This window comes from Lithobates pipiens, unplaced genomic scaffold (assembly GCF_037356315.1).
Source record: "Lithobates pipiens isolate NorthernLeopardFrog02 unplaced genomic scaffold, aLitPip1_a1.2 Scaffold_30, whole genome shotgun sequence".
NCBI classification, from domain to species: domain Eukaryota; kingdom Metazoa; phylum Chordata; class Amphibia; order Anura; family Ranidae; genus Lithobates; species Lithobates pipiens.
Genome location: NW_027507791.1, coordinates 51,866,315 through 51,889,247, shown reverse-complemented (window position 1 = coordinate 51,889,247; position 22,933 = coordinate 51,866,315). Strand labels below are relative to the sequence as shown.

General features: G+C 43.8%; 1 protein-coding gene across 4 annotated transcripts in view; it reads left to right on the top strand.

Moving 5' to 3' along the window:
* The window catches only part of ADAMTSL4 (ADAMTS like 4), a 341,665-nt gene that overhangs the window by 61,481 nt on the left and 257,251 nt on the right, over positions 1-22,933 (top strand). For 3 of the 4 annotated variants that reach the window (XM_077464216.1, XM_077464214.1, XM_077464217.1), the window contains exon 2: positions 8,354-8,461. The exons of the other annotated variant lie outside the window; for it this stretch is intronic. The gene's annotated coding sequence lies outside the window, so the exon portion shown is untranslated. The remainder of the gene's footprint in view (positions 1-8,353; positions 8,462-22,933) is intronic. 4 annotated transcript variants of the gene reach the window in all.

Here is a 22,933-nt window from a genome sequence, read left to right as displayed (position 1 = left end):
TTTAAAATTTTTAAATGGATAAGTCTGTCCTTGGCTGAGACTAGCTGCAAAAAAAGCCATTCCCATCTCTCCTCCCAATCCTAATCATCTAGCTCGGGACCATCTTATGTCCATTTACATCTGAGAGCCTCAAGTCCTGAGTGAACAGAGGGGAACAACCCCTAATATATATTGGGGAGAGGTTAGAGTAGAGTAGAGTAGTAGAGTAGAGTATCATCTCTAAGTACAGTCTCAAGGGTAGATCCTTTTTTTACTTTAAAGAACGTGCTGGTTTCTCATTTGTTCCTGATGCTGTAATGCTGCGTACACACGAGCGAATTGTCCGGCGTACTTAGTCCGGCAAACAATCCGGCGGATAGTCCGGCGGACTTTCTACCGAACGGACTTGGCCACACACGGACACACAGAAAGTCCGGCGTTTGCTAGCGCGATGACGTACAGCACGTACGACGGGACTAGAAAAAGGAAGTTCAATAGCCAGTAGCCAATAGCTTCCTTTTCGTACTTGCTTCTGAGCATGCGTCATTCTTAGTCTGCCGGATTAGCACACTGACGAACGTATTGTCCGCTGAAACCCAAGATTGGACTGCAAAAATACTTTCTAAGTCCGCCGGACTTTACGCTGGAAAAGTCCGCTGAAGCCCACACACGATCGAATTGTCCGGTGAAATGCGTTTCAGCAGACTAAGTACGCCGGACAATTTGATCGTGTGTACGCGGCATAAGACACACATTAACATCCACCAGTGCCGGACCACTGGGAGTACAAGTTCACTTTAATAAAAGTTCCTTGACAAAACTGTCAATGTTGTACGTCTGGAAGGTCAGTGGAATTGGGGCCGTGGGAGGTCATAGCAGCGAGCAAAGGATGACCTCAGAGTGACCGGGGCCAGGAAACTTTAATTTAGTGAATTCAAGGGAAGACGTTAATTGCGCAGACATTGTCGAAGTGGCACGCCGCAGCATATCAATTGGCAGTAATAGAACTGTGACTTTTATTAGAGGAATTTCCACGTAAAAGCACCTGGCAGAGCCTTTTAAAAGCTGTGTGTCTGTGCAGATTGGAAGGAATCTTCTGTTCGCAGCCCTGGGTGGGGAAACCCTGAAACAATGTGAAATGACATAAGCTGTCATCGAGGAGCAAGTTTGCAGGAAATGGGGCTAGTAAATACTGCTAGTAGAGCACGTTAAAGGAGTAACCGCAGCTAGCACAAATACTGCTTCAGTATGAATGTTTTATAAAGCCGGAAACAGTAGTACATGGCATGAGTGTGGGCCGGTCAACGAGATTTTACAGCATGTTGGAACCAGCGTTCTGTCTTTTAATTCTAATAGGTAGCGGCACTGCAAGAGCTAGCAGCTGCAGTCTGCGCATTTTCCCTGCAGATGGATATGTAGCTAAAGGAGTTAGCATGGCAAGAGCTTAAAAACTTTCTGATAATTGCAAGTCAGCATCTCAATGATGTGTAGCGCCGTTCTTTGTTAGGGCGTTATGTTAATTTAGTTTTTTACTCTATTGTGGTGAATGGAGCAAGGATTGTTTTTTGTAGGTCTGTTCAGGGCTTCCTGCACTGAGAGTTTGATTACTCCCACCTGCCTCTGAAAGACGTTTCCAGAGCATAGGGCCTGGAGACTGATCAGTTGAGTACTTATCATACCCTAGCCAATCCCTGGAAGGAGGCATCCAGATGGTGGCTTGGGAGGTAATAAATATGCAGGAGGCCTGAACAGAATGTTCTTTCCCTCAAGGGGGTGGCCTGCTTCTCTTGGGCCTTCTGCCCCTGGAGGCAGCTCCACTCGAACAAGAAGGATACACTGACCATTCCTGGCTAGCTCCATGAAAGGGACCCCTACGCCATTTTTTTTTTAAATTTGGCACCGCAGGATTCCCCTTAATTTCCATATCAGACCCGAAGGGCCTGGTATGGATTTTAGGGGGACCCCATGCAATTTTTTTTTTCATTTTGGTTCGGATTCCCCTTAATATTCATACCAGACCCTAAGGGCCTGGTAATGGACTGGGGGGGGGGGATCCCATGCTCTTTTTTTTCAATGATTTTTATCTATATTGCCGAGACCCAACAATTCATTACAGCCGCGATCAGTTTTAAATGACAATTTTTCCTTTAGAAGTGTCATTTTGCTGTGGTACTGTTCTAAGCACAGGAATACTATAGACACCCCCCAGGCACGATATTTAAAGGAATATTTCATTTTTATTATTTCACTTTAAGCATTAAAAATATCCCTGCTCCCGAAAAAACAGGCGTTTTAAGAAAAAGGTTTTTGCATTGATACATGTCCCCTGGGCAGGTCCCCAAACACTTTTTATGACAACTTGCAAATAAGCCTTTAAAATTAGCACTTTTGATTATTCATGTTCGTGTCCCATAGACTTTAACGGTGTTCGTGTGTTCTGCCAAATTTTTTGCCTGTTTGTGTGTTCTGGTGCAAACCGAACCGGGGGGTTCTTGGCCCATCCCTATCCAGAAGTGCCCATCTCCCCCCACCCCCCTTTACATCCAAGAATACCCATCATATCCCCCCCTTACATCCAGAAGTGCCCATCATATCCCCCCCTTACATCCAGAAGTGTCCATCATATCCCCCCCTTACATCCAGAAGTCCAACCTTACATCTAGGAGTGCTCATCATAGTCCCCTTTACATCCAAGAATGCCCATCATATCCCCCCCTTACATCCAAGAATGCCCATCAGAGTCCCACCTTACATCCAGAGGTGGCTATCATATTCCCCCCTTACATCCAGAAGTCCCACCTTACATCCAGAAGTGCCCATCATATCCCCCCTTACATCCAGAAGTGCCCATCATACCCCCCCTCCCCCTTACATCCAGAAGTCCAACCTTACATCTAGGAGTGCTCATCATAGTCCCCTTTACATCCAAGAATGCCCATCATATCCCCCCCCTTACATCCAAGAATGCCCATCAGAGTCCCACCTTACATCCAGACGTGCCCATCATATTCCCCCCTTACACCAAAAGTCCCACCTTACATCCAGGAATGGTAATCATATTCCCCCTTACACCCAGAAGTGCCCATCAAGCCCCCCCACCCGACATCCAAGCGTTCCTGACACAGTCACTCTTACATTCCAGGAGTTCCCATCAGAGTTACTCGTTATATCCAAGAATGCCTATCAGAGTTTCCAGAGTGTCCATTATAATTCACCCTTACATCCAGGAGTGCCCATCAGAGTCCCCCCTTACATCCAGGAATGCACATAAAAATCCCCCCTTACAACCAGAACTGCCCACCAGTGTCCACCCTTACATCCAACAGTGCCCATCAGAGTTTCCCCTTACATCCATGATTGCCCAGTGGAGTCCCCCCTAAAATCCATGTGTGCCATGTGGCACCCCTGTTACCTTTCAGGGTGCAGACCAGCAGGGTTAAAGCTGGGAGACGGAGCAGGTCTGAATGGATGATGTTTGGGCCTCCTGTAAATACTGGGTGCAGGGCAAAACATCATTGGTTACTAGGATGCCAGCAGTCCTAGCAAGCAACCAGGGTGGATGCGCCAGTCTCCATATCGGAGTAAGAGTACACAGACTGGCGCATCCACTGCTAGTCAGCTGGGGCATTTCTATACACAGTTGCTGCGGGCCAGAAAAAATCTGGTAGGAGGCTGGATGTGGCCCAGGGTCAATAGTTTGGAGACCCCTGCTCTACGACAAGCAGAATGGTGTTCACAGAATGACTATTGGAGACTGTACTGCACAACTCCCTGACAGACAGGCCCCTTGCTGAATTTTGTAGATTATATATAGCTAATTGAATGCAAGACATACTGTATAGCACAAGATAACTGACACGGGATCAAACACATGCTAACCACACAAAGCAGAAGGAGCGAGCTCTTCCCGTCGTACATAGAGGCCTCTTTGTAGAGTTCCAACTATAAATTGGTCTTCCAGGCATGGGCTTAGACTCAATATTTGCAGCCTATTAGTAAAGACTCAGCGACGGGGGCCACCGGTCAGGGTGACAAAGACTTTTTTATTAAAAAATCTTAAGCAAATATGGCAATAGGAAAGGAGCTGAACTAAGAGGAGTTTACACAGCTTGTGCAGAGCTACTTAGTAGGAAATTGAAACATTGTTCCTCATCCAAAGTATATCTTCCCCATCCAGGAGTGCCAGAGACCTTTGCCCTGCTTAGGCTGTGCTGTTGACATAAGAGCGCCAATATTGGACGTTCCTGCCAATAAAGAAAAAACTCTTTTTAAAATAGATGAAATGAAGATGGAAGTGGATGATTGAACACCTGATAATAAAAATCCAATTTCTTTATCTCAACAGGTTAAATTCTTGGCAGCAGCACATAGCATAACACACAGGGAACATGGGCGACGCGTTTCACATGACAGACGCTTAACCACCTTCCAACCGTAGGACGTCATATGACGTCCTAAACTTGAAGTGGAAATATTGGGATTATGCCTGCAGCTACAGGACTCATCCTAGTATCTTTCTTTTCAGCCAGAGTTCCCCTAAAATGTCAAAGCCATCCAAGTAGCTGATTGGCCACTGGATTGCTTTTACAGGCAACAGGATGGGATGTCCCTGTCCCCCCCTCCCCAGCTCTCCTGTGGGATTAGGAAACCCAGAATGCGATCCAGTAGGGCCACCGCTATGATTCTGGGATGCGGAAAGCGTTGATGTCACTTTTCGCTCTGGTAGATGTAAAGACAGACATTTTTTTGGGGAAAGCAGAGATCAAAATTTTTAAACTCATGCTTTCCAGGGTAGAGGAAAAATCTGGGGTCTTGAAGACCACAGATGTCTCCATAAAGACGATCTGTCATGCCTTATTTATATCACATTACTTGTGATAGGAAAAAAAAAAACAAATTTAAAGGAAAGTGTAAAAAATAAAAATAAAACAAATAATAATAATAAAAAAAAATAATTAAAGCAACCCCATCCCCTCTTGCTTGCATGCAGAAGTAAATGCATACCTAGGTCCCGCCCGCACATGTAAATGGTGTTCACACCACACATGTGAGGTATCACCGTGAATTTTATAGCGGGTAGACATGTGCAAAAGGAAAAAATTTGTTTAGTTTCGTTTCATTTTAATTCGTTAATTCATTAATTTCGTTTAGTTATATTCGTTAACTTCCTTAAATTCGTTTTCGGATTTCGTTTAGTTTTCTACTGAATTCGAAAAATCGGCCACATTCGAAAATATTTCAACCAAATTCGAAAATATTTCTACCGGATTCGAAATGATTTCAACATAATTTGACATTATTTCAACCATGTTGTAGTGCTAGTACTATTGTGTTTTCATACCAAATTTAGGGTTTCTAGCTATAAGTGACCCCGAGATATGTGGCCCCAAAATCGGGTCGCAAAATGTCATTCTCTGCTCTAATAACTAATAACATTTTGCGACCCGATTTTGGTATGCAAACACAATAATACTAGCACTATAACATATCCAAATTTTAAGTGTCTAGCTCCAAGTGACCCCGAGATACATGGCCCTAAAGTTGGGTCACAAAATATTTTCGAATGTGGTTGAAATACTGTCGAATCATGTTGAAATCATTTCGAATGCAGTTGAAATAATTTCAAATGCGGTTGAAATAATTTCGAATCATGTCGAATTCATTCGAATTCATTCGTTATATTTCTTTCATATTCGTTGTAATTTGTTATTTTTTTATTCAGACATTCGGATGCATCCGAATGTCCGAAAGATGCAAAATTCGGCCGAATTTCGATTCGTTACGAAACGAATTGCACAAGCCTAATAGTGGGATCAATAATTCTTGAAGTAGACGTCCTCTGTAACTCTGAACTGGTAACCTGTAAACATCTTTTAAAGCATCACCTATGGAGATTTTTTTAGTACTGTAGTTTGGTGCCATTCCATGAACGTACGCAAATTTAAAGCGTGACACATTAGATATCTATTTACTTAGCATAACATCATCTTTTATATTTTACTGAAAAAAATCGGGTTGTATATTGTGTTTTTATTTTTGCATTAACATTCATTAAAGTGTATTTTTTGCCAAAATATTGCATGGAAAATTGCTGGGCAAATATCATGGGACAAAAAAAAATAAAAAATTGCAACCCCCACCATTTTATTCTCCAGAGCCTCTACTTAAAAATATAGATATAAGAGGTTCCTGAGTAATTTTCTAGCAAAACAAAATATGATTTTTTTAAATGTTAACCCTTGTACACACAGTCAGACATTCCGACGGAAAATGTCTGATCGGACCGTGTTGTCGGATTATCCGACTGTGTGTGGTCTCCATCGTACTGTTTCCATCGGAATATCCGACGGACAAAGTTTTAGAACTGGGCTATAAAAAAAAAAGCTATTGGCTACTAGCCTGAACGTAGTCCCGTCATAACTAAATAACGTCATCACGTTCTGAACGATCAAATTTTCCAACAACTTTGTCCGACCATGTGTATGCAACACCAGTTTCGGACAAAATCCGTAGGACAAAAATCCGATGGATTTTGTTGTCGGAATGTCCGACCGTGTGTACAAGGGCTAAGAAAGAAATGCTAGAATTGGCCTGGGTGGGAAGTGGTTAGCAGGTTAATGGCAAGATCACTAAGTAAAAATAAAGGAAAAAGAGCTTGAAAAAGGATAACTAAAGCAGCCACCGCATCTAAGGACTCAAAAGCTATATATATATATATATATATATATATATATATATATATATATATATATATATACCAAAGTACAAAATATATTTCATATATATATATATATATATATATATATATATATATATATATATATATATATATATATATATATGAAATATATTTTGTACTTTGGTTTAGACTTACCTCCCAACTTTTTAAGATGGGAATGAGGGACACCTATTAAAAAAAGTATGTAGGCATAGGACACACCCCCTGCCACGTCCCCTTAAAGGAGAATTATACAAAAAAAAATTATTAGTTAAACCCACAAATTCTTTTTTTACCACTGCTATTCCTTTATATTGGCTATTGAAATTTACAAATGCAGCCATTTAGAATATGGATGAAAGGTTTAGCTCTGGGAAACACATTTTGAAAGCTAAAAAGTGCATTTTATATACAGCTATATAGATCAGACCAAAATCAGGGACAAATGAGGAGGAAAGGGGGACAGAGGGACTTTGTTTCAAATCAAGGATAGTCCCTCGAAATCAGACACTGTTGGGAGCTATGGGTTTAGATATGCTTTATGTAGGACAAATCCATTCTGCAGGAGAAATGTCCCATTCAAGTCTATTGGATGTTAGTGTGAGGACACAGCAAGACCGGTGTTCTGGCAGATAGTGTCCTGCCATCATATAGTGTCCGCCCCGTACTGCGAATGCAGAAGAAGCTTCGGAAAAAAATCTCCGAAGCTGAACGGAGCCTGCGCCATGAGTGGAGGTGGTAGCCCCACCATCCAAGCGGAAATAGGGTTGTGAAAATTATAGGGCCCCCCTCGCGGGTGAGCTTTGCTCGCCACGCTTTGGGCTCGGCCTCGCTGTGCTCGGCTCTTTTTTATTCCTACTCTATGCCCACTTGGATGGTGGGGATAGAACCTGGACTCACAGCGCAGGCATCGTTCATCCTCGGCTATTTTCGGAATCTGTGTTGCTGTGCACTGCGCATGCGCAGTACACAGCGGACACTATCTGATGGGGGACCTTATATGATGGGACACCGGCCCTAGAATTGTATTGGGGGTTGGCACAGCTGGGCGTTTGAGAAAAGGGAGGGAGGACTGTTTTAAAAATGGTGAATTTGTATTAAAAGTCATTAAATATAGTTTTTTTTCTTCATTTTTTAGAAGTCGCTCTCAACAGTTGAAACCTATATTTCCCTTTTGTGGAAACCTGTACGGATAGAAATATGGGAGCTGCCATTGTAGCATGCATTTATTATACATCCCGAAATTTGGTTTCTATTGTTTAACAAAGTTCAACAAACAAAGTAAAGCAACCCATCAGAATCCATTTTTTACTGCATGGTTATAGGATACTAAAATCTGATTGGTTGTTATGGATTACTGCTGTTTGGTGCCAGCACTGGTGATGCCCATCATATAATTCAGGGTCATGTACTACGTGATTTTCTGTGTCTGGCATATTATCCAGCCTAGAATCAGTAAAACAGAGGATATAGAACTTTTATAGAAGAGCAAGTTAACTCTAATGACTGACCGCATGCAGCTATGATGTGAAAGCCATGTCAGCTCAAGTACTGCGTATAGTTTGAAGAAGTCATAAGTCAGGTGTGTGCTTACATCCCCAAACATGCGTATTTTTCTCGGAAAGGGAAATCTAAACTTCCTCTTTTCTTCCACAGGCGGGGAGTATATAACACATGCTATTTAGGAACTCAACTTAACTCAACTTAACTTCAAAGGACACCACAAATCTCCTAAGAAACCTCAAAAGCTCAAGAGAAGGCAAGGTATAATGATTATTATAATACAAGATTTTTATAGAGCCAACAGTTTGCGCAGCGCTTTACAGAATAAAGAGAGAATACGGTTACAATACAATATAAGACAAGAGGGTTAGAAGGGTCCTCCTTGAGAAAGCTTACAATCTAAAGGGAGGGGCAAGTTATAGAAAAGGAATCAACTGTGAGGGATAAGCTGGTGGAAAAGGTAAAGGTTTCATTTTTAGGTAGGGGCAGGTAAGACTTAACTCAAGAGATTATTTTTTTTTTAGAAACTCATAAAGGCAGACAGAATAAAGCACTCCATTGATGGTGCAATTTTTTTTCCTTGAAACAACGGGTTGCAGAAAAGAAAATTGCCCGATTCCCCTATCAACACAGTTAGTGTTGATTGGAGAATACGTACCATGGAGCTATTGTGTTCTCCATGAAGAGGGGAACGCAAGAAGCCGCCCCTGATGGGGGAACACAGTGATTATTGCTAGCGTACAATGCTGGGTGCAATCAGCCTGTCCATACATGGATTGAATCTTGGCCAGTCCCTGATGAACCGGCTGAGAACCATCTATCTTAAGAGATAGCTGGACAGATTGGGGTAGAGCATTGCAAAGGATGGGTGAGGCTCTGGAGAACTCCCAAAGGGGCATGGGAGGAGGTGCCAAGGTAGCTAGAGAGTAGAAAGCCTTGGGAGGAACGGGAATGGAAGGTTTGGATGATATTTAGAGATGAGGTTGGGGAAGTAGCTGAGGATAGAGTTGTAGATGACTTATGTTGTTAGTATTTTGAATTTTATACATTGGACAGCCCAGTGGAGGGACTGGCAGAGAGGGAAGTTTAGACACAGAGCAGTTAGTAAGGTGACTAAGTCTGGCAGCATAATAGATTGAAGGAGGTATTGCCCAGGTAGAGTTAGACCAATAGGGAGGGAGTTGCAATAGTCAAGGCAAAAGATAGCAACAGTGTGAATTAGAAGCTTTGTGGTGTCATTGGTTAAGAAGGCGTTCATTTTGGAAATGTTATGGAGGTTATTGATTATATGCAATATAGGTCAGTCTAAGCCCTTGTACACACGGTCGGAGATTCCGACGGAATGTGTCCTATCGGACCGTTTCGTCAGATATTCCGACTGTGTGTGGTCTGCATCGGACTGTTTCCATCGGAATATCCGACAGACCAACTTTCCAGTAAAATTTTCTGACAAAATGCTCCGATCGGACATACTCCGATCATGTGTAGCCTACTCCGACGGACAAAGTGCCACGCATGCTCAGATCAAATTCCTAGACCAAAGCTATTGGCTACTAGCCTGAACATAGTCCCGTCGTAACGAAATAACGTCATCACGTTAAGTACAATCTGATTTTCCGACAACTTAGTCCGACCGTGTGTATGCAACATCACTTCCGGACCTCTTCCGGAATTAATCCGTCGGAATTTCTCCGATGGATTTGGTTGTCGGAATCTCCGACCATGTGTACAAGGGCTTAGTTTTATAATTTTGCCATTCATTGAAACATCAGTTCGTTTGCTCTCCAGTTTTTTCTTGTTTGCTATCTTTGCGGTCCATAGAAAGCTCAGAAACCTTCACAAGCACCATAGCTCAAGGGGTCGATCTTACTGTCTACATTTTTTATGGTCCAACTCTCACAACTGCAGGTAGCTATGGAGAACACAAAAGCCGGTGTTTGGTTGCCAGCCTTGCTTTTCCATAGTTTGTGCGCACCATCATTTCATACACAATCACCCTTTTCATGTACAATCACCGCTTCAATCAATCTACAATCCCAAGAAAAGTGATATCCTCCACGCATTCAATCTCCTCACTGTCAATTACTATTTTTGAAATATCATGTAATGGTCATTAGGCTTGTGCAATTCGTTTTGTAACGAATCGAAATTCGGCCGAATTTTGCATCTTTCGGACATTCGGATGCATCGGAATGTCTGAATAAAAAAATTACAAATTACAACGAATACGAAAGAAATATAACAAATGAATTCGAATGAATTCAACATGATTCGGTAATTCTTTAAAGATCTAATGAAACAAAAGGTCAGCTCAAAGTAAATCTTATAGACCAATCAGCTAATTAATTTTGTGTCGGAGGATGGATTGTTGGCAAAGTGCATTCTTGAGAACTGAGTGAGAAGGGTGTTGTATTGTATTGTATTTGAGCCGAGGAGAAGAGACGTTGTCATTGTGTGTGTGTTAAAAGATTCAATAAACAAACGACTCCAAACTACGAATCATTATCACGAATGTCTATACATACATAAATAGCGAATTTCAATGAATACGAATGAATGAATTCGACACTCTACGAATAATAACGAATTATCCGAAAAAGTATTAATGTAACATAACGAATATAATAGAACTAAATGATGTATTTTACGAATGACAACGAACCGCAACTAAACAAAATTTTCTGTTGTGCACAAGTCTACCATGATCTTGGTCTTCTTAAAGCTCAAGGAGACAGCAAGCTTCTCACTTTCCTTTGCTTACTTGGCTTCAGCCTTCAGAAATATAATTGGTTGCTGTGGATTACTGTAGCATTACGTGCAATCATTGAACGTTGTAGTACAAAACGTGTTAGCATTTTGTTGATAGTACAATAGCGTCTGAGGGTCTGGGAGGCTGACTGTTTTTCCTGTGTCTGTTAATGTTCCTGTTTAATGGGGACCATTTTGTTTCAGCTGTCACGTAAAAAGAATTTAAAATGTTATTGAAAGGGAAGTTAAGCAGTAGATGGCAGAAAGGTTTATCTCAGAAATATGTCTAAACTGCAGTATCATTTTCAGCTAGGCTTGTTTTCACACCCCTTATTTTCTTTTCATTTTATGTCTTAATCAACATATTCGCCTGGAATAGTTTCTGTTTGAAGGATGAAAGAAACTCTGCATAGTTTAGAGACATGTTGTTTTTTAGTGTCTGAAATTGGCTAGGTTTTTAGCACGCTAAATCTACATTCTTGCAACCAGTACATGATTGATGCATTAAAGCCTTACTTCAGACAATTAGTTAAAGTTTTGGATAGAGTGTGTAAGCCCTTGTACACACGGTCGGACATTCCGACAACCAAATCCGTTGGATTTTGTCCGAAACTGTTGCATACACACGGTCGGACGAAGTTGTCGGAAAATCCGATCGTTCAGAACGTGGTGACGTTATTTCATTACGACGGGACTACATTCAGGCTAGTAGCCAATAGTTTTGGTCTAGGAATTTCATCTGAGCATGCGTGTCACTTTTTCCGTTTGGAATTCTCTACACACAATCGGACAAAGTACGATCGGATCATGTTGTCGGAAAATTTTATAGCCCTGCTCTAAAACTTTGTTGGTCGGATATTCCGATGGAAACAGTCCCATAGAGCCCACACATGGTCGGATTATCTGACAACACGGTCCGATCGGACATTCTCAGTCAGAATGTCCAACCGTGTGTACAAGGGCCAAGAGATAGCGTTTCGTTTCTGGTTTTGGTTATTTGGTTAGAATCCCCTGTCTTTTTTTTTTTTTTTGCTGTCTGCGTTACCATTAACCAGTTCCCGACCAGCGCACGCCAATGTACGTCGGCAGAATGGCACGGGCAGGCAAATGGGCGTACCTGTACGTTCCTTTAAATTTGCAGCCCTGCCATCGGCAGCGCGCTGCCGCCGGCGCGCTCCCGCCGGGGCGCTCCCACGCTGCCGCCGGCGCGCTCCCGCGCTGGTCGGGACCCCCGTGAGTCTGGTCGCGGGACCCGCGGACTCGATCACCGCGGGCATACCCGCGATCGTCTCACGGGGCGGCCGAATGAAGAAATGCCGTTGTAAACAGCATCTCTCCATTCTGCCTAGCAACTAGTGACACTGATCTCTGCTCCATGTGATTGGAGCAGAGATCAGTGTTCACTAAATGAAAGCCCAGCCCCCAACAGTTAGTAACATACCCTTAGGAACACTTAACCCCTACACTGCCACCCACTGGTTAACCCCTTCACTGCCAGTGTCATTTACACAGGAATCACTGCATTTATATAGCACTGATTGCGGTATAAATGACAATGGTCCCAAAAATGTCTCAAAAATGTCTGATGTGTCCGCCATAATGTCGCAGTCACAATAAAAAACGCTGATTGCCGCCATTACTAGTAAAAAAAAAAAATTATTAATAAAAATGCCATAAAACTATCCCCTATTTTGTAAACGCTATAACTTTTGCGCAAACCAATCAATAATCGCTTATTGCAATTTTTTTACCAAAAATATGTAGAAGAATACGTATCGGCCTAAACTGAGGGAAATAAAAAATTTTTTATATATTTTTGGGGGATATATATTATAACAAAAAGTAAAAAATAATGCGTTTAAAAAAAATATATATAATAAATAATTTGTCTATATTTTTTACACACTATAAAAAGCATATGTTGCAATCAAATATAGTACACAAGTCTTTGAATGAGGTCTTCTAGAAGGGTCAGCGCGTTTCGCGGATCATCCACTTTGTCAGGACCAGTAGAATTAGGCACATTGAAATGGATAAGTCAAATAGTTTAAAAACAGATCCAAAATGGATGTAGTATAGTTTTCTCTGTGTCCATGGAAGGCAAAGGTTCAGTGATCTCACATAATAGCCTGCCGGCCCATGGGAGGGCATCCACCAGGTTAAAACCCCAGAATCTGAGTAGATATGTATATAATATCACAGTGAGTCAAAGATGAATTCCAAGTAAATTATAATGCATGTATCACGATTGAGGGGCTCCCCACACCTCAGGTGTGAAAAATTAACAAATGACACAGAAAGCAGCACCATGCTATCCTGGCTATCCTGGAAGGAGGGGTGAGACATACTATCTCTGATCTCTATATAAGATTGTTTGTGGGTTATCCCTCCTTGAAAATTACTTCTTAAATTGGACTGTCGCTTGCACCTATCTGTCTGAGTCATTTGGGCCATATTTGGAATTTGGAACTTTATGCGTCATTTGTTTCAATGTGCCTTATTCTACTAGTCCTGATGAAGTGGATGATCTGCGAAATGCGTTGAGCCTTTTAGAAGACCTTATGCACAGACTTGTTTGTAATGTACTATATTTGATAGCAACATATGCTTTTTACATTGTATAAAATAAAGACAACATTTTTTTAGACACATTGCATGTCATTCTATATCTAATTGTGCACACAGGGTATATTTAACGTCCCCCTCCTTGCTACTATATACAGGATGATACCCCTGTGTTCTATATTTTCTCATTATAGTTACACTCCTTCCCACAAACAAAAATTCCTTGCATGTTGTTAGATGTTGTAACCATTCCTCACTCTACAATAAATGGTAGGAAGGGAGGGAAAATCTATCCATTGGAGGAACAGACAACAATAAAAGCTGAAAGGGGTCCTCCCTTTAGCCAAAACAAAATGAATTTTTAGGGCTTTAAAGTAGAACTATACTGTATATTTGCAAATGTCCCCAATATTAGCATTAACATAAAGTTTAGTTTCTTCATCTTTTTCTAATTGGTCTTCTTTTTTCATTGTTGCCCCCTCTGCAGTTGTTTGTTTAGATCTGCTCGACCAGCAGGAAACCTTATTGAAGATTATCTGTCTTCTAGTGACATTGGCAAAGATTTGTGGCTCAGATTCCTCCACCCTTGCATCAGTGATATCATTGGATACTTGGCCAGTAAAACTGGTCAGGGCATGAAAATATTCCCTCTCACATTCCTCATACAGTGCCAGGAGGGGTGCTTAGTCAGGACCATCATTATCCAAAGCAGTACGTAGCATGGGCGTCCGCAGAACTTTTTCCAAGGGGGGGCATCATTTCAAGGCCACTCATGCTCCGCCCCTTTTCGACAATCTCATGAAAATCTTTACACTGGTAATACATATGTGTTATATAACAGATAATTCATCTTCACTTTGTATTGGAAGTTACTCTGACTGTGTTCCATGCCCATATAGCCTAGAGAATGTACATCTTTTTACATTGCAATACATCTGTTGTGGCCATATTTTGATCTCATACTGTCACTGTATAGACTGTTTTCATCAAGATAAAAATATGGCAACAACAGATGTATTGCAATGTAAAAAGATGTACATTCTCTAGGCTATATGGGCATGGTACGCAGCCACCTGAGTAACCTTGCGGACGCCCATGCTTTCAAAAACCAGCCCTGGAAAAAATTTCATACCAGCCTCACAGCATTATTATACCAGCCCAACAGCATAACGTCATTTTTTTTCTGGTTCATGAAAGGGAAAAAAAACATACATTTTAAAGCACCTTTGATGAAGAGAGTATTAGATATAGATATGAAATCACATAGGGCTTTATATATATATATATATATATATATATATATATATATATATATTCAAATTCCAGTTAATAGTGGTAAGTGATCAATCATCAAGGGGGACCCCAGAAACTCAGAACGTGGGGGGGAACCACCTTCTTCAGAAAGAATACTCTAAGGTAAGGGGGGTGGGTTACTAATATAAGGAGGAAACCCTTTATGTCAGTGCCCCTTACATTATCGTATTCACTCCCCCCTTACATCAGTGACCCCCAACTGGCCTGGCGGTGCTTTCACTGACCTCCTCTCAGGTGCACTGTGCAGGGCTCAGTCAGTCGGCTCCAGCTTGGAGGTTTTATCCTATAGTCTCCTATCCACAGTCCACACAAGTCTGACTTCTCCCATTACCCCCATCCCGACGGTGCTCCCACTTTTGACTCCCTCAGAGACTTCAGACATGCTACAGGAGATGGACAGAGACTGCAGACTTGATGCAAGAGCTCAATCAAATTCAGCCTCACTGTGCCCACCAATGCAGCCTCATTGTGCCCATCAAATGCAGCCTCACTGTGCCCACCAAATGCAGCCTCACTGTGCCCACCAAATGCAGCCTCACTGTGCCCACTAAATGCAGCCTCACTGTGCCCTTCAAATGCAGCCTCACTGTGCCCTTCAAATGCAGCCTCACTGTGTCCATCAAATTCAGCCTGTGTCCATCAAATGCAGCTTTACTGTGCCGTGAATGCAGTCTCACTGTGCACATCATTGCAGCCCCTCCTGTGCCCCATGTCCCAGTCTGCAGTCCCTGTCTGTGGGAAGGTGTGTTGTTTATGCTCGGTACAGTACCTTGCATGCCAGCAGGATATCCATGCCGGCCAGCAGCAGGCAGGGTCTGTTCTCGTTTTGGATGGGGACGGTGCTACTTCCAGAGGATTTGTCTGCTGTGAGATGGAGTGGTCCCTGGCCACCTGCACCTTCAGCCGTCCTCATTTTCTGGCCCCAGTCAGCCTGCCCTCTGGTCCTGGGGAAGTGGAGAGCACTGAGTGGGAGTTGGAGAGAAGGGGGAGCAAAGAGTACTGGCGGGGTTGGAGAACACATGGGTGGGGGCAAAGAGTGAGGGGGAGTGGAGATCACAGGGGTGGGGAGCAGAGAGCACTTGGGGGGAACTTGAGAGCACTGGGGGGGCCAACAAGAACAGGGGTAGAGAGCACGGTAGGCTGAGAGCACTGGGGGGGCTAAGAGTGTGGGGTGGTGAAGAGCACTGGGGGGGCACAAAGAGCAGGGGTGAGTGGAGAGCAATGGGGGGGGAGCTTGAGAGCACCAGTGGGGGCCAGAAAGAACAGGGGTGGAAAGCACGGGGGACTGGAGAGCACTATGGGGGGTGGAGAGCACATGGGTGGGCGCAAAATGCAGGGGGAGAGGAGAGTACAGGGGTGGGGAGTGGAGGGTGCTAAGGGGGAGCCAAAAAGAACAGGGGTGGAGAGCACGGAGGGTGGAGAGCACTGGGGGGGGGCTGGAGAGCACCAGGGGGGCAGATAGAACAGGGGTGGGTAGTAAGGAGGGCTGGAGAGCACTGGGATGGGGGCTAGAGAGTGATGGGGAGAGCTGAAGAGCACTGGGGGGGGGAAGAACAGGGGGGGAGCATTGGGGGGAGGGGAGAGCACTGGAGGGGAAAGAACAGGGGGAGAGAGGAGAGCACTGGGGGAGAGCACTGGGGGGGGGGGTGGAGGGCACGGGGGGGAGAGCACTGGGGGGAACAGGGGCGGAGAGCACTGGGGGGGAAAGCACTGGGATGGTGGCTAGAGAAGGATGGGGAGAGCTGGAGAGCAGCAAGAACAGGGGAGGAGAAAACTGGGGGGGGGGGCAGGAGAGTGTGGTGGTGGTGGTGGAGGAGAGCACTGTGGGGGGGGGGCAGGAGAGTGTGGTGGTGGAGGAGAGCACTGGAGGGGGTGGCAGGAGAGTGTGGTGGTGATGGAGACCACTGGGGGGGCAGGAGAGTGTGGCGGTGGAGAAGAGCACTGGAGGGGGTGGCAGGAGAGTGTGGTGGTGGAGGAGAGCACTGGAGGGGGTGGCAGGAGAGTGTGGTGGTGGAGGAGAGCACTGGAGGGGGTGGCAGGAGAGTGTGGTGGTAGAGGAGACCACTGGGGGGGGGGCAGGAGAGTGTGGTGGTGGAGGAGAGCACAGTGGTGGAATAGAGCATGGGGGGCAGGAGAGTGCGGTGGTGGAGGAGAGCACTGGGGGGGGGGCAGGGGAGTGCGGTGGTGGAGGAGAGCACTGGGGGGGGGGGGGGTCAGGAGAGTGTGGTGGTGGAGGAGAGCACGGGGGTCAGGAGGGGGGGGGGCAGGAGAGTGCGGTGGTGGAGGAGAGCACTGCAGCCCCCCTCCCCCCTCGATCCTCCTATCCAGGCACTGTAGCATGGATGGGCATCTACTCCTGTGTATCACAGCGCTGGATGGCTGTGTTCGGCAGCCGCTCTGTAACACACTTGACCCCCCTTGCCCCCTGCTGCGGACGCCCATGGTACGTAGGCTAACACTGGAGGAAACTGCTACTGACATTCCTTATCAGCCCAATAAATCATATATTAATTTTATATTAACATTAGGATGTTTCTCCTTGGCAAAGGTTTCTCTTTCAGTTTGCCCGCTTTTTAATTTCTTCTTTAAAAAGCAACACCCTTATTACTCTGATCATTGGGTGCAAACCCTGTGTAAGAACCAGGGGAGTTTCTAGACGTTGGCACCCAAGGCACATGCCCCTGTTCTTCTACTCCATGCCCTAGGTATTTTATTGCTGCCTCCCCAAGAATTGTCCTCTAGACCAAAAATGCCAAAAATGCAGCCCGTGTTAGCCTTTATCTGGTCCTCAGGGTGTTATTCTTCCCACTGACACCACCAACGAGGCACCGTTCTATCCACTGACAACAACATTAAAGAGGAAGTAAACCCTGATGAGTTTACTTCCTCTTTGATTCCCTGCAAAGGTAAAGCATAATGGACTACTATGCATCGCATAATAGTCCATTATGTGTCACTTACCTGACACAGGAGCCAGCGAAGTTACTGCTGTCCCCTGTAGTCCAGAGCATCCATCTTGTCGGTGGGTCTCGCTGCTCTGCCGCTGTCATTTGGTGAAGTCACAATGATGTCACTCCCGTGCATGCGCACGGGAGCCGCCACTCGCAGGATATCGCCGTTGACAGTGGCGCGTTCAGTGCGCCTGCACGCATGCGCCGTAGACAGCGGTGCCTGTCTTTCGGCAAATTTTTCCTAAACCGTGTAGGTTTAGGAGATATTTCTTGGACCTACAGGTAAGCCTTAATCTAGACTTACCTGTAGGTAAAAGTTGGTTGTAAGGGTTTACAACCACTTTAAGGAACCATTCTTTTCTCTGACACCAACAATGGGGAAATTTTCCTTCTACTGACACTAATGATGGGGCATTATTCCTCCCACTAACACCAGCAATGAGGCATCATTCCTCCCACTAATATAAGCAATTAGACACTATTCCTCCAAATAATACCAATGATGGGCTACTATTTCTCCAACCAATACCAATGATGGAGCACTATTCCTCTCACTGCCACCAGAAATCAGGCATAATTCCTCTCACTGGTATAAATAATTAGCCATTATTCCTCGAACTATTACCAACAAGGTTCCACTGTTCCTATGACTAATACCTAAAATGGGGCACTATTCCTCCCACTGACACCAGCAATGAGGCATAATTCCTGCCACTGACACCAGCAATGAGGCATAATTCCTGCCACTGACACCAGCAATAAGGCATAATTCCTTCCACTGATATAAACAATTAGACACTATTCCTCCAACCAATACCAATGATAGGCCACTATTTATTCGACTAATACCAATGATTAGCCACTATTCCTCCAACTAATACCAATGATTAGCCACTTTTCCTCCAACTATTACCAATGATGGGGCACTATTCCTCCTCATACTGACTACAGACGCTATGTAATTTTTTTACTCCCACTGGCCACTCTGGCCCCCCTAACATCTGATGGACAGTAAACCGGCTCTATTTAAAAATTTAAAACTATTATCAAATCTTTTTTTAGTAAAATAGATTATGTTGGACCAGATCTCCTTAATAGAGGACTTTTTAATACCACTGAAAGACAATCCCAAGTATCAGATATGGTGGAAACAATGGTTGCAAGGAAATCTTGGGAGGCCTTTCGTGAGTCTGAGTTCTTATGTTTGGTATCCATGTAAGCAAAGGGCCTGGAAACAAATGGCAGAAAAGTGTAGTAAAAAAGGGAGCCAAACTAGAGGGAAAGTAGAAAGGTGGGAGTTGATATGGGGGGCAAGAGTTCACTAACTTTTCATGCTATGCTGGGAGGCCTGCAACATTTTGCCATTTTGAAGTACCAGTGGGGGCCCAGGGTCTATTAGGTAGCAACACCCCTGTTAAGCTGCAAGAACTTTGCATACAGTCAATGACCTTCTCCCATCTTCGACATAACAGCTTTCAGGAGATTGGAGTCTCACACCCAAGCATCCTTCGAGGAAGGATATTCTAATTTTCCATATCTTGAAAGTGCCTTAAATTACATATTTTCTTTACTACTCCAGCCAGTCTGAATTTTCGTTTTAGTGGTGCCACCAATGTGAAATTTGGTTGGTATTGGCTACAGAATTTTGTATATCACCATTCTTCTTTCCATTGTTCTATTTCAGAGGACCCATCATATGTGAAAAATGTGTTCTAGAGTGATTGACTTGTATAGCGCTACCTATGTGAACTGAATCGCCTCAGGGTGCTTTCTTGCCACCAGAGTCCATCTGCAGCTTTGCATGGTCCTTTTACCCCATAAGGTCCTGACATGCTTACAAACACATACACATATTAAGGCCAATTTTTTTTTTTTTTTTAGACAAGGTCTAATTAACCTACCAGTGTGTCTTTGGAGAGTGGGAGGAAACCGGAGTAACCCCACACAGGCACAGGGAGAACATGCTCCAGGCAGATGGTGTCATGGTTGGGATTTGAACCAGTGACCCTATTGCTGCTAGGTGAAAGTGCTAACCACTACACCACTGTGCTGCCAAGCAGATGTGTTGGAATTAGCTGTGATTATCTTTGGAGAAGAAAGCCATTAAAAGAAAAGATTTACATCAGGAATACAGCAGGGGACTTTCACTTATGGCTTTCTTTTATCTGTGTCATTCTGCAGCTAGGAAACAACCCTACAAAACATTGGATGTAGGTCACGCATGCAGCTGTGTTTGTGTGTTATATGGCCTCGGAAGTAAGACAGGACGTGAAAAATTCAGTGAATTTAATGTATTCATAAATATAGATGACACAATTCACCAGGATGTGTCCCCATAACCATCGGGAAAGTGATAGCACGGTGTGTCTCCAGCTGTCCACTCAAAATTATGTGTGGCTAAATGACATGACGTGTAGGCCCAGGGGATACCTGTTAGCTGGAATTAGGCCATCTACAGAAATGCCAAAGTGTTCTCTCAAAATCTGAATTTTTTTCACTTAAGGAGACCTTGTCACCAACTTAAAAAAAACAAAAAAAACAGGAAAATCAAGTGTTTTAAATGCTTACTTGCATTGTTTCTATTTTTCATAAAGCATTGCTTTTTACTTGCAATGTGCCTATAAATGTTCTAGAAAATGTGACTACTCCAAGAAAGTCAATTCTCTAGCACAGTCTCCTTTTCCTTGCACATCATAGCCCTCTACTTTTCGGGGATTGTTTTATGCCGCGTACACACGACCGGACTTTTTGACAGCAAAGGTCCGACGGAACGAGTCCATCAGACAATTCGATCATGTGTGGGCTCCATCGGACCTTTGCTTGCCAAAAATCCGGCGGACTTTATAAATAGAACATGTTTTAAATTTTTCCACCGGAACTCCGCCGGACCGAGAAATCCGTTCGTATGTATGCTAGTCCGACGGACAAAAACCGACGCTAGGGCAGCTATTGGCTTCTGGCTATGAACTTCCTTATTCTAGTCCAGTCGTACGTCATCACGTTCGAATCCATTGGACTTTGGTGTGATTGTGTGTGGCCAAGTCCGTTCATTCGGAAAGTCCGTCGGAACTCCGCCGAAAGTCCGTCAGAAAGACCGTCGGACCTAGCCCCTCGAAAAGTCTGGTCATGTGTACGCGGCATAATTACTGTTTGTGCTGGCCTAATTCCTCCGCCCTCCCCTCACCTTCCCTATAACATTTTATAAAGCAGCCGAGGGAAGGGATAATACTTTGGAGTGTCATTTAAAGTGTATATATAGCCAACACTTTTAATTTAGCTTTGGATACAATCGGGAAGGGTAAAAATCCCTGTCAGATTATTTTCTGCTGTTTGTGTACCATTGAGGAGATTTCATTTTACTTCTTGTCCCAGAGATGCAAAATGAAATTAAAGGAAATCTCCCAATACGAGGAGAACTTCCATCTTGGATAGTTGTCTCTGGAATGGATGTCCTCAATGGAAAATTCACCCCCATGCATTTATTTAAGTTATTTTGTTTTGGATAGAGCTATGAATGGATTTGTTAAGGGTTTGTTACCATCTGTGTGCCTACTGGGGAGATTTCTCCTCTCTTCATGTCATACCAAGCAATGACGGGAAGTCTCTTGAACCAAGAAGACAAAAACAGTTTAGTATATTGGAGGAGGGTTCAATTGTCTGACAATATTTTTATTGTTGTCCCTTCCTTCCTGTCTTCGCGGCCGTCACACCCTTGTGCGGGTATCAGAAGGATGGAAAATGAAAGAATATCTCCACAATGTAGACATTGGCAGAAATATAAGCCTGCCAAGAATCTCCACTATCCAGAAACATAAAATGGCTAGCATTTGGCATTTTAGGTCCAATTTCAGCCTGACCAAAACAAAGAAAATGAATGCTCAATCAGCTAAGTAAAGTAGCTCCATCAGTTGTACTAATGCCGCGTACACACGATCAAATTGTCCGGCGTACTTAGTCCGCCGAAACGCATTTCGGCGGACAATCCGATCGTGTGTGGGCTTCAGCTGACTTTCTCAGCGTAAAGTCCGGCGGACTTAGAAAGTATTTTTGCCGTCCAATCTTTCCGCCGCACTTGGGTTTCAGCGGACAATACGTTCGTGAGTATGCTAGTCCGGCAGACTCAAAATGACGCATGCTCAGAAGCAAGTACGAAAAGGAAGCTATTGGCTACTGGCTATTGAACTTCCTTTTTCTAGTCCCGTCGTACGTGCTGTACGTCATCAGGCTAGCAAACGCCGGACTTTCTGTGTGTCCGTGTGTGGCCAAGTCCGTTCGGTAGAAAGTCCGCCGGACTATCCGCCGGATTGTTTGCCGGACTAAGTACGCCGGACAATTGGATTGTGTGTACGCGGCATTATCCTTTCTCCGGTGCTGTCGCTTGCAGATTTACCGAGTCACTGATCCAGTGCCACTCTTTTTCGGGGTTAAGTGAGTTCAAGCATAATTCAACCCTTTTCCTGTGAGCACACACAGGGTGTCATGGCTTCACCCTTCCCCTCCTAGATCTCAGGGTAGAATGCTGTAGAGAGTAATGCAACACCATTAGGTGAGGGCTCTTTGCGCTAAAGAACCTAGGATCTGCCCACCACTGTAGGAAGAAGAGGTCAAGGACCTCTGAAGTCACTGCGCTGAAGATACATTTATATTTCTTTATATATTGGACCTGCTGGAGTGCTCTAATAGCAAGGGAAGGGGGGGTAGAATTTTGCCTGGCAAACCCAGATTTGGGCTTTAACGAATTGGGGTGGGTAGGTTAGCAGGAGATCCTTATTTCATTATACAGTCCTAAAATTCACCGTACATGTACTCTAGACCTAAATATACCTCTATTTATAAAATATTAATAACATAAAAAAAAATCTAATATATTATAAAATATAATATGAGTTTGTTAATTTTTCCTATGTATGGAGACTTTTCATACACCTTGTAGTTCTCTGGGTGCAAGATTATACCACCAGTAAAAAAAATACTCTATGATAGGGATTAGCCAGACTGACGGGAAATCTCTTGGATGTCAAGAAGAATTAGGCTGCCATTTAGGGTTATAAATGACTTTCTGTTGACTTTATATAAGCTAGTAGAGTTGTTTCTATTGTTTGTGTTTTTTCCACTTCTGCATTATTCGAGGTTTGTGTTGTAAGGATCTATGATT